Genomic DNA, 11,366 nt, shown 5'->3' on the forward strand with positions numbered 1-11,366 from the left:
GGATCCAAAAAAATATTACTATTTTGGGACGGCTAGGGTTAACTTAAAAACCGATTTCGATTAACGAAAGACGAAGAAGAAGAAATGGACATTTTATTGGTAAGGGTAACTTGACGGTTAAAGTTAACTTTTGAAAAATGTTTATAACACCGGCCCTAAGGGGTATTTTCATTTTAATTAAAAAAAACGTCCACGGCAACAATGTTAAAGTGACTGGTATCAGCAGCAGCAGCGGCAGCACCATCCAGCCGACCGCTATATGCACGCTGTCGCTGTCCGACCCGACGCGACGCGACGGTTCACGTCGCGGTCGTTAAGTTAGGTTAAGGACCCCAGACAGTCCAGTTTACACAGCACAGTTAACATCGTGTCGTCTCGGTTATTTTCGTGACCGGCTTCGACGCCATTGGTCCACTTTGCCGGTATTGGTGGTTGCACGGTATTACGCCTGTCTCGCAGCCTACTCGATCACAGGAGGAATTTCACTTCACAATCATCTTTCAATTCTGTCTTTCGGAAGTTCGGGGTCTGTTGCGGTGCCTGTCTGCATTCGCGATCCGAAGATTTTTAGTCAATTTTAGTTTTAGTGTGTTCCGCGATGGTCGAACGTTCGGTTTGGTTGCGATTTTTTTTTAAAATTTTTAAATTCTCGTCTTCCTAGGTGGCCGACAGTGTAATTTTCAAAACAACATTTTAGGTAGGGCTTTGGTTTTATTGAATTTTCTGATTTAAATGGGTTTGAAATAAATTAGCAGTAAAATGTAAGTCTCCTCGGCCAGGCAACGGCCTTGTCCCAAAAAGCAAGACGGTCATGACTACATCGGCTGTTTTTTTTTTTGCTCGATCGAATCTGGCTTGGTAACAGCAACAGCAGATTTTTTTTTTATTCATACGTGGGATAAGGTATCCCGTGCGCAGATGGATTTCTGTTATAATCGGGTAAATCGGGTCGGATTTTTTTTTTTTTAATACTGACTATTTAGTTGAAGGTTCCAGACAGGCGCTGACGTCACCCTTTTGTGTTTGGAACCTTGGAATTTTTCTTTTCGCGAACGTCGGGTCTCTGCGGTTACTTCTAGCATAACGACCACATTCGTCTTTTGGTTTGGTATCCATCAAGGTAACTTTTTTTAATTAATTACATAAGAATATCAAATATTTTACCTTTTAGTAATGCAGTTGAAACTGGAATTTCCCATGCGTCATCAAGACCAAATGGTGATACTTGATGACGCATGGTAACTTTCTAGTTGGTAGATTGGTTACGTTACATCCCCACCAATCATCAGCTTATATTGTCTTTGTCCTATATCCGGATTTATCTCTCTTTGTTCAAAAATTTGATGTGTCTTAGACTGGCTTAGCAGACACATCCTGTACCCTACATACTTTATAATTATTTTAATGGTTTATTGCAAATTAATTAAGATTAAGAAGTGTTGCAATTTTTTTTTGGGGCTCACGTGCTATGACAGTCAATGATCTCAGATGATGACGTCAACAAGAGATGGGAGGGCCCCAGTAAGTGACGTCTGTAGTATTTGTACAGTAATACATGATATAGGTATGTCATTTCCAGTTACACCGGATATTAATTCCCATTATCATTTTATTAAATATTATATTTGACTCATTCCTAATGTAAGTATTCATGACTAGTTTCAACTTGTTCTTCATGGCGCATATCATACTAACCCCAAGCAGTTACCCCACATGGCAAAGTTTAAATTTGTCAAAAACTTTGAACCGGATACGCCCATTTTTTATTACTGCACCAAACATTTTTTTTTCAAAATATTGCACCATATTGCTTTATATTAATTTATTGGTTACAGTGGGTAAAAAAACTCAAAATGGTATCCACACTAATCTAAGTTCAAATAAACGTCTACAATTGTTTCATGTTAAATCAGTTAACCTCAGTTTGAAAAAAAACTTCTATTGTTCTTTTTCAGGTATTTTTTAGTTTGGAAACAGTAAAGAATCCAAACCGTTACAATATTTACTGCTCTTTTGCTATTTTACATAAAGGGGAATTTTGAGTGGAATTTGTCTTTTTAAAAGGAATTAAAAATATCTCATTAGCTTGAGGAATGTTAAAATTAAAAAGTGATAAAATAAGAGGTGTAAGAAAAAAATTATGTATCTATATATATACTCCTATTAAAAAGTGTAGTTAGTAATTTTTGAATCAACATGAAAATCACTAAATTTGGTTTTAAAAGAAAGGAACATTAAAAATTAGTTTTGAATATTTTCCAAATGATTAATGTAAACTTCATACTTAGGGCTCCTAATGATGCAGTCAGAATTCAATCTTCCAAGAAAATGTAACAAATAGACATGTCATGGCCTAGTATGCTACAAGATTCTGATGCTATAAAAAGTGAACAAATAAAATGTATAAAAAGTTTACAGCAAAATTTACTCAAAAAAAACCTAAAGTCAAAACTAGTAAAAATTAAAGACTGGCAGAAATATTATAGAATAAATAAAAACTTGTGAAAAAATACCAGAACTCTCCACTGTATAGTACACAAGCAGCATTCAGTACCTTAAAGTATTACAAATATTTGAAATTGTAATATTAATTCACATTATTATTTGACTCATTCCCAATATAAGTATTCATGACTAGTTTCAACTTGTTCATATGGCGCATATCGATTAAAGATTTAAGTAAAGCGCTAGCATAAAAAAAATTATGATGCTTCAAAAGTGCTTTTGTGTAGGCAGTGTCCCTATTACTATTAAATTAAAATTTTGCTTGTCAAAAACCTCTAGACCCCAATTATATATTAAATATCAACATAAATTCAAAAACTATTTAGAAGAAAAAATAAATATAAAACTTTAACACCCTCTATCTACAAAATGAAGCATTTTAAACATAGAGGTTTTTAAATTTTTAAGTAAGTAAACTCGTTGGGAATTCTAGACAGACACCCTGTATAACCCCCTTGATAAAGGTCTTTTTATCAAAATATTGCACCTTACTGCTTAATTATTTTATTTTCATTTATTGGTGATCATACAGGGTATACAAGGGACATATCAAATAAACACTAGGTATAATTGTTTCACTTTAAATCAATTAATTTCAATTTAAAAAAAACTCTTTTAGTGTTCTTTTTAAAGCATTTTTAAAAGTTTGAAGACAGTTCTAAAAAAGGCCAAATAATATAAAGTTAGTGCTCTTTTTTGCTATCTTACATAAAGGAAAATTTTTGAGCGGAATTTATCTTTTTACAAGGAATTAAAAATATTTTATTAAATCTAAGACTAGCTTGAATAATGTTAAAATTAAAAAGTGATAAAATAGATGACATTCAGATGACCATTAACAATTTTATATAAAAATAAAATATCATTTTTGAATTACATCAACTGATAATCACTAAATTTGGTTTTAAAAGAAATGAACTTTAAAATCAGCATCCTATACAAAGTATTTAGAAAGAAGGTAAAATAATGTTGCATATTATACCTAGTGTAGAGGGGTATTTTTGAGACTCAAGTTTAAGAAATTTGCTGCCCTGACTCTTTAACTTGTATGTTTCATTGTTGTTCTTTCATTTCATCTACTATGATTTAGCATATTAGGAAGTTTTACTTTGTTTTATTGTATATGTTGTATTTTGGTTTTTTTTGACTAATCTCTAGAACCATATTGAAATTTTATGACCGTTTATGTAAGTTTATAATTATTAATATGCTTTGTCCACAAGAGATAATAAACCATATTTTAAATTTGAAAAAAATTTAATAAAAAATTAGTTTTAAAGGCTCTAAATAATGCAACCACAATTCAATCTTCCAAGAATAAATGTATTGAATAGACATTTAATGGCTCGAGAGTCGAGATCTTGAAGTTTTCACATTTTCCAAAAATATATTCTATAGTAATCTAGAGGATTCCAGTGCTATTAAAATAATATGAATTTCAAAAGTTAATTTAGAGTCCGTTTGTGATCCCTAGATCTCCTATATGATTAATTTTAGAAATGCACATATTGTTTATTTCATAATTAAAAATATTTCTATTTTGTGGAAAAGTAATTTAATATTAAGCAAGAACTCTATTTGAACAGTAATGAATAAGCCTGTTAAATCAATATATGGATATTCAGAATGTCAGTGGTGTTCTCAATATTATTATAAATTTTTTAATGTCTGCATAAAGCAACAATTTGGAATGATAAAAACAAATTTTAATATTATTAATATAGATAATGAGAACCAAAGGTCCCAAATGGACTCCTGTGGAACACCAGCTAAAGACATGCTTAAACTAATATTTGAAACCACTCCTCTGTTAAAAAAAAGTGTTGCAGTTTCAACCTTATTTAGATCATCATCAAGAAAAGAAAATTTGTTTTAATGCTTTCCCAATGACTTATATAAACCCCATATATAGAGCTGAAAACAATACAACCAAAGTTCAATCTTCCAAAAATAAATGTATCAAAGAAAGATTTCATGGCTCGACAACTTGAGAATTTCACACTTTCAAAAAATATGTCCTAGTAATCTAGAGGGGTCCAATGCTATTAAATCAATAAAAACAAATCAGAGAAACTGAACAAATAAAATGCATAAACAGTGTACAGCAAAATTTACTCAAAACAAAACTAGTACAAATTAGAGACTGTCATAAATATTCTACTATAAATAAAAAGATGTTTACACAACAGAAATGCCTTGGTAAGAACAAAATAAATACAAGAATTCAAATTATTTCTATTTCTTCAAAAAGTAAAGTAATGCTAAGAAAAAGCAATCAATAAGCCTGTTTAAATCAGTGTCATTATAGACTTTATTATGAATTTTCAGATAACTTGCATAAAACAAGACATTGGGAATGTGAAAAAAAGAAGAATGGTGAAAACAAATTTCAATATTAAAATAATAGATAATGAAAAACAAAGGTCCCAAATAGACCCTCGTGGAACACCAGTTGAAGATTCAACTTTTGAAATCAATCAAGCCTTCAGATGGTTCGAAACATCCACTCTTAAAAAAAAATGGGTTTGAAGTGTAGTTAATTTTTTCTAAACCTTGTTATAAAAAACTACAAATTTGGTCAAAAGTCTCAAACCTCTAACTTGAGAGGTTTATTCTCGAAATCTGAGTGATTGGAATAACTTTCTAAATACTTTTTTAAACAAACATCCAAATAATTTAAGGGTTTTATTCTAGGAATCTAACTCACATTGAGTGTCTGGAATAATCTTTTGAGTACTCTTAGACTTGTTCGAGGCAATGAAATATATCATTAAGAAATTTAAATAATGAAAATAACTATAGTGAAGGTAATCTTACCAAAGTTTGTAAATAATTTAAGAGTGTTATTCCAGAAATCTAAATCACATTCAGTGCCTGGAATATTGTTTTGAGCTCTCTTAGACTCCTTCGAGGCAATCAAAAGTATCTTTAATGAATTTTGGAACTAGTTTGAGGGTTTTGTTCTCGGAATCTTAGTAACTTTTAGTGTCTGGAATAATCTTTTCAGTCCTCTTAGCCTTCTTTCTTGCAGTCAAAAGTATCTTCAACATATAATTTCAAGATTTTTTTTAAGAACATTTGAAAACAATTTTTTTTTTTTTGAATATTTAACAGTATGGCCATACTTCACAAAAGTCCATAAGGTAAAAGTCAGCAGTTCTTTCAATGATAAATTCTAGTTTTCACTAGGAATATTTGTGTTCATAAGTAAATAAAAGACTTGTTCGAGGCCATGAAATATATCATTAACAAATTTAAATAATGAAAATAACTGAAGGTAATCTTATCAAATTTTGTAAATAATTTGAGAGTGTTATTCCAGAAATCTAAATCACATTCAGTGCCTGGAATATTCTTTTGAGTACTCTTAGACTCCTTTGAGGCAATCAAAAGTATCTTTAATGAATTTTGGAACTAGTTTGAGGGTTTTATTCTTGGAATCTTAGTAACTTTTAGTACCTGGAATAATCTTTTGAGTACTCTTAGCCTTCTTTCTTGCAGTCAAAAGTATCTTTAATGTATAATTTCAAGATTTTTTTGAAGAACATTTAAAAACAATTTTTTTTTTGAATACTTAGCAGTATGGCCATACTTCACAAAAGTCCATAAGGTAAATGTCCGCAGTTCTTAACAATGTCAATGATAAATTCTAGTTTTCACTAGGAATATTTGTGTTCATAAGTAAATAAAAGACTTGTTCGAGGCAATGAAATATATCATTAAAAAATTTAAATAATGAAAATAACTATAATGAAGGTAATCTTACCAAAGTTTGTAAATAATTTAAGAGTGTTATTCCAGAAATCTAAATCACATTCAGTACCTGGAATATTCTTTTGAGCACTCTTAGACTCCTTCAAGGCAATCAAAAGTATCTTTAATGAATTTTGGAACTAGTTTTAGGGTTTTGTTCTGGGAATCTTAGTAACTTTTAGTACCTGGAGTAATCTTTTGAGTACTCTTAGCCTTTTTTCAGGCAGTAAAAAGTATCTTCAATGTATAATTTCAAGATTTTTTTGAAGAACATTTGAAAACAATTTTTTTTTGAATATTTAGCAGTATGCCATACTTTACAAAAGTCCGTAAGGTAAATGTCAGCAGTTCTTAACAATGTCAATGATAAATTCTAGTTTTCACTAGGAATATATGTGTTCATAAGTAAATAAAAGACTTGTTCGAGGCAAGGAAATATATCATTAACAAATTTAAATAATGAAAATAACTGAAGGTAATCTTATCAAATTTTGTAAATAATTTAAGAGTGTTATTCCAGAAATCTAAATCACATTCAGTACCTGGAATATTTTTTTTGAGTACTCTTAGACTCCTTTGAGGCAATCAAAAGTAACTTTAATGAATTTTGGAACTAGTTGGAATTTTAGTAACTTTTAGTACCTGGAATAATCTTCTGAGTACTCTTAGCCTTCTTTCTTGCAGTCAAAAGTACCTTCAATGTATAATTTCAAGATTTTTTTTAAGAACATTTGAAAACAATTTTTTTTTTTAATATTTAGCAGTATGGCCATACTTCACAAAAGTCCATAAGGTAAATGTCAGCAGTTCTTAACAATGTCAATGATAAATTCTAGTTTTTACTAGGAATATTTGTGTTCATAAGTAAATAAAAGACTTGTTCGAGGCAAGGAAATATATCATTAACAAATTTAAATAATGAAAATAACTATAATGAAGGTAATCTTACCAAAGTTTGTAAATAATTTAAGAGTGTTATGCCAGAAATCTAAATCACATTCAGTGCCTGGAATATTGTTTTGAGCACTCTTAGACTCCTTCGAGGCAATCAAAAGTATCTTTAATGAATTTTGGAACTAGTTTGAGGGTTTTGTTCTTGGAATCTTAGTAACTTTTAGTACCTGGAATAATCTTTTGAGTACTCTTAGCCTTCTTTCAGGCAGTCAAAAGTATCTTCAATGTATAATTTCAAGATTTTTTTGAAGAACATTTGAAAACTATTTTTTTTTGAATATTAACAGTATGGCCATACTTTACAAAAGTCCATAAGGTAAAAGTCAGCATTTCTTAACAATGTCAATGATAAATTCTAGTTTTCACTAGGAATATTTGTGTTCATAAGTAAATAAAAGACTTGTTCGAGGCAATGAAATATATCATTAACAAATTTAAATAATGAAAATAACTGAAGGTAATCTTATCAAATTTTGTAAATAATTTGAGAGTGTTATTCCAGAAATCTAAATCACATTCAGTGCCTGGAATATTTTTTTGAGTACTCTTAGACTCCTTTGAGGCAATCAAAAGTAACTTTTAGTACCTAGAATAATCTTCTGAGTACTCTTAGCCTTCTTTCAGGCAGTCAAAAGTATCTTAAATGTATAATTTAAAGATTTTATTGAAGAACATTTGAAAACAATTTTTTTTTGAATATTTAACAGTATGGCCATACTTCACAAAAGTCCATAAGGTAAAAGTCAGCAGTTCTTAACAATGTCAATGATAAATTCTAGTTTTCACTAGGAATATTTGTGTTCATAAGTAAATAAAAGACTTGTTCGAGGCAATGAAATATATCATTAACAAATTTAAATAATGAAAATAACTATAATGAAGGTAATCTTACCAAAGTTGTAAATAATTTAAGAGTGTTATTCCAGAAATCTAAATCACATTCAGTGCCTGGAACATTCTTTTGAGTACTCTTAGACTCCTTCGAGGCAATCAAAAGTATCTTTAATGAATTTTGGAACTAGTTTGAGGGTTTTGTTCTTGGAATCTTAGTAACTTTTAGTACCTGGAATAATCTTTGGAGTACTCTTAGCCTTCTTTCTTGCAGTCAAAAGTATCTTCAATGTATAATTTCAAGATTTTTTTTAAGAACATTTGAAAACAATTTTTTTTTGAATATTTAGCAGTATGCCATACTTTACAAAAGTCCGTAAGGTAAATGTCAGCAGTTCTTAACAATGTCAATGATAAATTCTAGTTTTCACTAGGAATATTTGTGTTCATAAGTAAATAAAATACTTGTTCGAGGCAATGAAATATATCATTAACAAATTTAAATAATGAAAATAACTATATTGAAGGTAATCTTACCAAAGTTGTAAATAATTTAAGAGTGTTATTCCAGAAATCTAAATCATATTCAGTGCCTGGAACATTCTTTTGAGTACTCTTAGACTCCTTCGAGGCAATCAAAAGTATCTTTAATGAATTTTGGAACTAGTTTGAGGGTTTTGTTCTTGGAATCTTAGTAACTTTTAGTACCTGGAATAATCTTTTGAGTACTCTTAGCCTTCTTTCAGGCAGTCAAAAGTATCTTCAATGTATAATTTCAAGATTTTTTTGAAGAACATTTGAAAACAATTTTTTTTTGAATATTAACAGTATGGCCATACTTCACAAAAGTCCATAAGGTAAAAGTCACCAGTTCTTAACAATGTCAATGATAAATTCTAGTTTTCACTAGGAATATTTGTGTTCATAAGTAAATAAAATACTTGTTCGAGGCAATGAAATATATCATTAACAAATTTAAATAATGAAAATAACTATATTGAAGGTAATCTTACCAAAGTTGTAAATAATTTAAGAGTGTTATTCCAGAAATCTAAATCATATTCAGTGCCTGGAACATTCTTTTGAGTACTCTTAGACTCCTTCGAGGCAATCAAAAGTATCTTTAATGAATTTTGGAACTAGTTTGAGGGTTTTGTTCTTGGAATCTTAGTAACTTTTAGTACCTGGAATAATCTTTTGAGTACTCTTAGCCTTCTTTCAGGCAGTCAAAAGTATCTTCAATGTATAATTTCAAGATTTTTTTGAAGAACATTTGAAAACAATTTTTTTTTGAATATTAACAGTATGGCCATACTTCACAAAAGTCCATAAGGTAAAAGTCACCAGTTCTTAACAATGTCAATGATAAATTCTAGTTTTCACTAGGAATATTTGTGTTCATAAGTAAATAAAAGCAGTGGAAAAGCGTCATAACATAAATTTTAATTTTTTTTGTTAAAAAATGGCTCATCAAAGAATTTTTTTGTCTTAATATAATCTGCATAAAATCCTTAATAAAAGTCGTTGGGTCGTAAATTACTCAATCACCAAAAAATATTTCATTTGAGGTAAACCTGCTACCCCTAAACTGTTATGCATTCACAAGTACAGTAGCACTCCCATGAATCGAAACATAAAAGGGGGTGAAAACTAGAGGGGACGTAAAACCGACAGGTGATAAGTAGATACATAAAATTACTATGAAACGTATAGTTTTGTTTCAATGCTTTTTTTTACCTGAAATTGATTTCTCTTATAAAGCATAACCACAAAATAGAATAGAATTCTGTCATAAATCACTTATTGGAATTTTTATGATAGATTTAATGAAACATCACAGTACTAACAAACATTATAACCTCACTTTTGTTGACCAAAAAATCATCAAAATTTTATTGTATTTCTTCCTACCATTTAAAAATTGCAAATGCGCGGACATGTTGTAATCAGTAATACAATAAATTATCAAACACATAGACAAATTATTAAAAAAAATTAAATCAAATTTATAAAGAAGGATAGGTATACCTAGCCTAGAGGGCCAAGCGGCGCGTGCGTGGAATTAGAAAGAAACGCCTCTTACCTTTTGCTAAATATGAAATTAAAAAAAATCCACTTTTGATGGTAACAGCCTAGTGACGGCGTAACAGAAAAGAGATTAAAGCACTTTAATGCCGGCACATGAACAAAATAATTAAAAATAATAATTAAGGACTGTCACTTGTCATACCGGCCTTCTGTGACGTTGCGTTGCAAAGCCGATCCAATAATTTGATGGTTATAAGTTATGTTCAGAGTTGAATGAAAATTTGTGAAATATTTAAAATATCTCAATTTCTAACAAAAAGTCATAAAACCGAAAAATATTATAATATAAAAAACATATTAAAAATAACCAACAATTAAGATAATGTGTGGCGGTTGCCCAAAGCAACGCCTGCGCACTATTATGAAGTAAATCGCCTACCTTTAAATTCTTCACTAATAAGGCGATTTGCAAAACTCCTTGTAACAATTACCGAAAAAAAAACGTACTTACATACAATTTCCACTTTTTAAATGAAAAAAATTGAGATTAAATTACTTAATCGCGACACAAGATTGTGACACCTAAAAATAATAATCTCGAACCGTCACTTGTCATTCCACAAACCGGCCTGCTTTGCCGTTTGAAGTCACGTGAACCCCTGAGTTAAAATGTGTTGTTAACCTTGACGTGGGGGGTAACAATAATTATAGTGATTATCCGCCGATAAACAGTAGACATCCCCTATAAGCAGTAGCCACAATCGATTTTGCGGTTATAGGTTATGTTCAAATTTGAATCACATTAAATGGAAAATTGTTAAGTCTCAAAGGCAGTTAAAGCAATTTTTGATTAATTTTGTGGTATCACGGAAATTAACATTTTTTTCCAAAATAAAAACTCTTTACACAGTTTCAGAACTTTTTTTAAATTATTTTTTAGATATTTAGATTGAGGTACTGACCCTTCTTCATTTTTTTTTTTTAATATTTTATATATAGGTTCAAATTTTTCCAGAAACTTGTATATAACAAACTTTATACCCCCTTTTAATTGTTTATTTCTTAAGAACACGATTTTTTCTTAAATTTTCATGCTATTGGTCCAATTTTTTTAAGGTTTCGAAGCAGTAATTTTGTTTGAAATTACTCGAAGTGCCACAGGGCTCTCACTCAGGCCCTGTTTTGTTTTGCCTCTTTTTGATTGATTTAGTTTCAAAACTTGAAAATTGTGCCAATGTTTGCTGATGATGTGAAGCTATTTAGGCCTATCACATCCCTTTCCAATGCTGTGCTCC

General features: G+C 30.0%; 1 protein-coding gene across 1 annotated transcript in view; it reads right to left on the reverse strand.

Moving 5' to 3' along the window:
• The window catches only part of LOC126749239 (uncharacterized), an 89,190-nt gene extending 78,547 nt beyond the window's left edge, over positions 1–10,643 (reverse strand). The window contains exon 1 of the mRNA XM_050458932.1: positions 10,511–10,643. The gene's annotated coding sequence lies outside the window, so the exon portion shown is untranslated. The remainder of the gene's footprint in view (positions 1–10,510) is intronic.
• Between the last annotated feature and the right edge of the window lie 723 nt (positions 10,644–11,366).

The sequence above is a fragment of the Anthonomus grandis genome, chromosome 22 (genome assembly GCF_022605725.1).
Source record: "Anthonomus grandis grandis chromosome 22, icAntGran1.3, whole genome shotgun sequence".
In the NCBI taxonomy this organism is placed as follows: Eukaryota; Metazoa; Arthropoda; class Insecta; order Coleoptera; family Curculionidae; genus Anthonomus; species Anthonomus grandis.